Source organism: Littorina saxatilis, linkage group LG2 (genome assembly GCF_037325665.1).
Source record: "Littorina saxatilis isolate snail1 linkage group LG2, US_GU_Lsax_2.0, whole genome shotgun sequence".
Lineage (NCBI taxonomy): Eukaryota > Metazoa > Mollusca > Gastropoda > Littorinimorpha > Littorinidae > Littorina > Littorina saxatilis.
The window spans coordinates 53,410,203-53,415,964 of record NC_090246.1 but is presented as its reverse complement, the minus strand read 5'-3'; the positions used below and the strand labels follow the sequence as shown (position 1 = coordinate 53,415,964).

The 5,762-nt window shown below is 38.1% G+C and overlaps 1 long non-coding RNA gene across 1 annotated transcript; it reads right to left on the bottom strand.

The window, feature by feature from the left end:
* Positions 1 to 1,108: 1,108 nt before the first annotated feature.
* LOC138959257 (uncharacterized) lies at positions 1,109 to 5,374 on the bottom strand. The gene is made up of 5 exons (XR_011453675.1): positions 5,046 to 5,374; positions 4,453 to 4,546; positions 4,049 to 4,129; positions 2,839 to 2,885; positions 1,109 to 2,099 (listed from the first exon to the last, which is right to left on the bottom strand). It is a non-coding gene; the product is annotated as an uncharacterized lncRNA (long non-coding RNA).
* Positions 5,375 to 5,762: the final 388 nt, after the last annotated feature.

The following is a 5,762-nucleotide window of genomic DNA, read 5'->3' as shown; positions in this document are numbered from 1 at the left end:
AATGAGACCTAGACCACATACGCCATGAAAGTAGAGTTCCCCGTTCAATACCAAGATTGCCAGTATTGATATTCAGACAACTTTTGGATAAATGTGTGGGGCTGTGGTGTTGCAGTGGTAGATTGTTTGCACGGGTATGTAGGTAGGTACGTGTACATCCGTGTGCTTTTGTGCAGGCATTTGTGAAGCAGGAACATGCAACATTTTTGACAAACATCAGGGTTGTGTGTGTGTGTGTGTGTGTGTGTGTGTGTGTGTGTGTGTGATAAAACCAACTAAGCTTACATCCAGCACAAAAAGCTTCAGCTCTACTTCACCAGTCAAAGACAAACGCATTGTTTTATTCAGCTTTTGACACACATATTCACTCGATCAGAATCGAACCCTCTTCGTGAATATTTTATTTCAGAAAAAAATAACATTGATTCTACACAACAAATGGTATTGCTATATATATATATGCTATGAGTATGAACGATGAAGACTAGCAACCGAGACAGATGAGGCATCAAGTTTCTTAGCCTTTTAGCCTCTTATGTTGCATACATGTCATTTGTTTTTAATTTTTATCTCCTGATAACTGACCAGAAAGGTACGTACAAACATCGATTCTGCAACTACCTCGTAAACTTTTCGATCGCTAATACACCAGAACTTGATACAGTATGCAACACTCACAGGCTTGATTACCTGTTGCATTGAAACGACAGAAGGAATTAAAAGACTATGTAACTGAGAGGAACCGATGTATTCAAGTTCAGAACGAAGCAGTTTCTGCCTCGGAGCCTGTATCTCATGCTATGGAGCCACTAGAAGAGAAATGTCTGGCGTAGTTTGACCCAACAGACAGAGAAGTCAAGGGGGGTAATCTATCGACAGCAGTTGTATTGCTGGTTTGTATTTGATCTTACAAACCATTCTTATTAACTTGTATAAATAGTTTATCGCTTCAGTAAACACTCATCTATTTTGAAGATTACGTAATTTTCAACAACAAAAATTAAAAACAATTCGCAATTCAATATTTCACGCAAATTTTACTGATCCGCAAACAATTTTGCATGAACAAGTGTTATGTTAGGGAGAGAGTACGAGTGCGTAGTTAGACATATTTTGAGTGGAGTAGCAAAAATGCTTTAGCCATGTACTAATTATGTTATTGAACTGCTTAGCGGAGATTTCCAGATCAATCATACGGCGGTGAAAGACTGGTCTCTAGTACGGTCTATACTTACAAAATATAAAAATAAACAAACAAACCAACACAAAAAAGGTTTGTGTTGCACGTAGGATTTAAGTATTTAATTGAATAGAAAAGGCAACATCGGAATAAAAACAAATCTCGTGGTTCTCTTGTCAAGGAGTATGCACAGAATATGAAAGAAGATTGTGGAGTAGGCTGCTTTCTATTCTACTGCTCTAAATTAGCAAGAGGCAAGCTTTACAATGCTATTCACACTAGGATGCAAAGCATTCAGTGCTAAAGCTCTCAAATCACAATAGTTACAAGACAAAACACACTTCTTGGGGCTACAAGAAATGTTAATATTTGTAAGCACACAATTGGACACATATTTGTAAATATTTTGTATTGCCTCCCTTGAATAAAACTTCTTAAAAAAATATTCTGAGAAAAAAAGTTATACTTAAAAGCAAAGCTATCAAGAAATAGGTAGACAACCCGTGTAGATACCTTTATTCTTAAGACATTTTATTTTTGGAGGATGTCACTATGCAATTTTACAGATTTAAAAAAAAAGCTTTAGATGATCTCCCTTGAACAAACATTTCTTGTTTTTACTATGTGTTAGTTTTAAGGGTATATAGAAGAACAATAAAGAAAAAATGCTGCAAATTGACTTGGACGTATTTACAATTTAATTAAACAAAATGTTTCAAATTATCTGATAATGAAATTCTACATTAAAATTAAAGCAGATCTAGGGACTTGTGCACAACATAAAACATAAGGAACTATGATCTGCATTGCTTGTTATGATGATAATGGCTGGCACCTGTCGACCGACTTGCACGCCATAATTCTATATGTTTTACTATGCGCCCTGCATGTCAATGGTCTTTCTCTGGGTGGCTCGATTCTGAGGAGATAAAGAAAATGCATTTAGTGCAAGCAGTACATAATGACAACACACATACAATTACTCAAAGCAGCTGCTGGTTTCAGAGTATTTAGTTAAAGGCCCACCCCAACTTGTTTGCCTCAATGTCGCAGATTTGGTCAGACTTTCACAATGAGTAAGATAACAAATTTAACAATGTTTTGATTAAAAAAAAATAGTATTCATTTTTGTTGTTTTCGGCCCCATTCACTGGGAATCTTACTCAAGGACAAGGATTTTTCTTAGGAATATTTGTATGTGAAGCTTCCAAGCCCTAGCTTCAGAAACGACCAAGAAACCCTCAATAATGGATTTTGTTGTGCATAGTGATGGCTATCCAACCGAGTGGCGGAGCACTGGTGAATCCTTTCATTCTCCTGATTGCTTGATTCTGAAATGACATTGTGGAGTTGGTAGTTATGTGAGTGTGTAGTGCCTGCTCTTCGTTGTTTAGTCGGGGGGAGGGGGGGGGGGGGTATTGAATCATATGATCATAAAGTAAGACTTCACTGTGATGTGCAGAGATTTAGTCAGGTACACAACATTGCTATGCTATCACGAAATTAGATGTTCTATCCTCTAGATGGGCTACACAACTACATCAGATGTGATGGTTGGGTTTTCGCAAGTCAGCAACATGTTTTGAAGTTCTCATTGGGTAATCACGGCTGACATCAAACACAGAAAAGGTGGAAAAAACATAAATCAATGAACTCACCTTCCCTGCATTGTGATACTAGCCATATGGGTCTGCCGAAGTAGCTCCTGCACATATTGAATTAAGTATTCATGTTATTGTTAGGATCACACTTTTTTCTGGTACATGTATATCAGACTGGAAAGTTTCTCAAGGCTTGAAGAATTCAAGAGCTTGCCTATCCCCAATAAAAAATAAAAAATTTAGTATGCAAGTATTTTCAGGGTCTCAAGGTTTTAATATGAAGTCTGTTCCTCTGGGGTCATGGAGAAACAAATTACAAATGAGAACATACTGTTACACAACAAATTCCGACCAATTTAGGACACACCATAACATAACTCACAAACAAACAACAGCAATACAATAATTAGTCTGCAAATACCTAAACGTCGTTCACACTAGGTATACAAAAATAAAAAAGCACATTCAGGCAGGTTTGACAAGTAGACCATTCCAGCTACTGTTCCAGACCAAAGGCCATGTTTCCCCTTACTCTGTGATTGTAATCATAATTATTGTTTATGAATGACTTCTAAGTAAATCTCTCGTTGTAATTACTGGTAAATGCATTATCCCAATTAAGATATCCTCACATCTAACCTGCGTAAACTTCATTTCAAGGGTTTTAATTTTTTTTTAGCTGGCCAAGAAATTATAAGCATTCCTCAATTATGTTCCTGTCAGACTCAATGAGCTAATCTTATAAAAAAAAAATTAAAAAAGGTAGCATCTTATAATATTCTCAAGTGAATTATAGCTAATCAGAAAACTAGTATTTAATTTTTTTTAAAACACAAACTGAAAATACAGGCATGCAACATTATCCTTGCTGTTTTGTGATAACCCTTACCATCAACTATTCTATTTCATTTCCATCTTAACAGGCGTAGCACCTCTCTGGAAGCCAAAAGAACACTTTAAATCCACCCCCCCCCCCCCCCAGTACTGAGTAAACATTGCTGTGCATATTTAAAAACAAAACAATGCCTGAGTCTCCAGTCACCTGTTTATGTTGTTGTCCTTGTACTTCACTTGTAGCTTAGCTGTTCAAGAAACTGTTTCTCTGATCACATGATCAAAATTCAAATACTTAATAAACCATTTCTTCAATAATAAGTTGAACGTCTGCATATGTAATTGCCACAATTTACAGAGTTTCTGAATAAATGCTGCAAGAAAAACCAACAGAGTGAACAGTTTGTAAATATACTAACATACCTATATTTACCTTATGACATGTGTGGTACAGTGGCTGCTAAAACGTCCGTGACACCTGTCTGCATATATTAGGTGACAGCCCTGATGGAGACTGAAAAAAAAGTTCCTGTGTATGAGTGTGGTCGGGTATGTTCTGGAACAATTAGAGCACTCCCTATGACCATATGTTGCACGGAGGGTAGGGTAGGGGGGGGGGGGGGGGGGGGGGCTTTTAGAGGTGTAGTTGTTGGACTGTAGTGTAGAGGCTGATTGGCAGTGCTATGGGGTGAGGGTGAAGCTGGGGCGGAGAATATATCGTATGTAATTGAATACTAATACTAATAGTAATAAGCATGATCAGTTAGACTAGAGTTAAAAACTATGTTGATCGCCAGAGACATTACATAATGTGAAATCACAAGCATGTTACTGTACCTTTCGTTTTGCCATTGAGATTGGTAGAAGGCATTGAGTGGTGAACACAAGTTGCATTGATCACTGCATCACCATGTGGTCAATCCCCTTTGATCTGCAGATTGCACCAGCACAAACCAACACTGTGTTATGATCGTAAACAGCCCACATGGCCAATAAATCTAAGAACACAAACACTAGATAGATCTAATCGGAGAGCCTGCAAACCGAGTCATGCTTTTTAAATTCAATGAAAATCTGTCTGTCAATGAAGCAGATAGATCTATCCTCGCGATTGTTTTTGCAAGCAGATAAATGTTAGAACGTCACTTATTCCGTTTTCATTCAACAAATTGATATTTTGCAAGATGCATTTCGTGCCAATGAGCTGAACAAACAATCAAAATCAAGCAAGTGGTACATTCTTGAAGACAAAATTCAGTCACGCAAACAAACTGAAGGGAAAAAATCTAGCTTACTGTTGTACTGATTTCGCCAAATAAATGCATTTGCATGCCGAAGTTATTCCTGCTTTGATTCCAATCATTCTAATTGATCTGAATGCAAAAAATATACGTAAACGAGCTGATCAAAATGAGTAACATTGCACCTGCCTATAGACTGTACTGCGAAAGCGAAGGTCGTCTGCGACTGGAGATTTTGAAGTCGAACAGCGTCGTTTCTTCACTCTCAGCGGTTGTCTTCATCGGAAAAGTGAAAAGCCTGACTTGCAATCTAGCGAAAGACACATTCTGTCTTTCCGTTCGGGCGTTGTTTTTGTGTACAATCTCTGAAAATGTTATTTCGAAAAAGGCGGCCGTCATTGTTTTGGGGTTTCCGCCTAGTGGTGTTTTAAACCGGTTTCAGACCGGAACACACTGAGGAGATGAGAACAAAATGGCAGCCCCCATGAAATCCGAAAGGTCACGGAAAAAAGTCGTGAATAAATGACGTCTCGGTATATATATGTGAATGACGTACGACGTCACAGTCATCGTCACAGTCTGTATCTTTTGAAGCATCGCAATCTTCATGACGTCTTTCTGTGTCTGCATCTGCGAAATGTTTGTTCTTTCCGGGATCTTTGTCATCTATGTTCATAACTCTGTCCTTATAGTTTCAGACTAACAGGCCTCCTGAGCGAGCCACTTTCCAAGGGCAGCTAAATTCGCGTATGGAAACAGTACTGTCGTCTGGGATGCCGTTTTCAGTATTCTCAGCGTTGAAGAATTTGTAAAGAGAAGAAACGATAACAGCAGGAGAAATAAAAGTCGTGTGTGCATTTTGGGGCTTTTGGAGGGACGATTTCGAGTTTGAATCCGTTCTTGCAC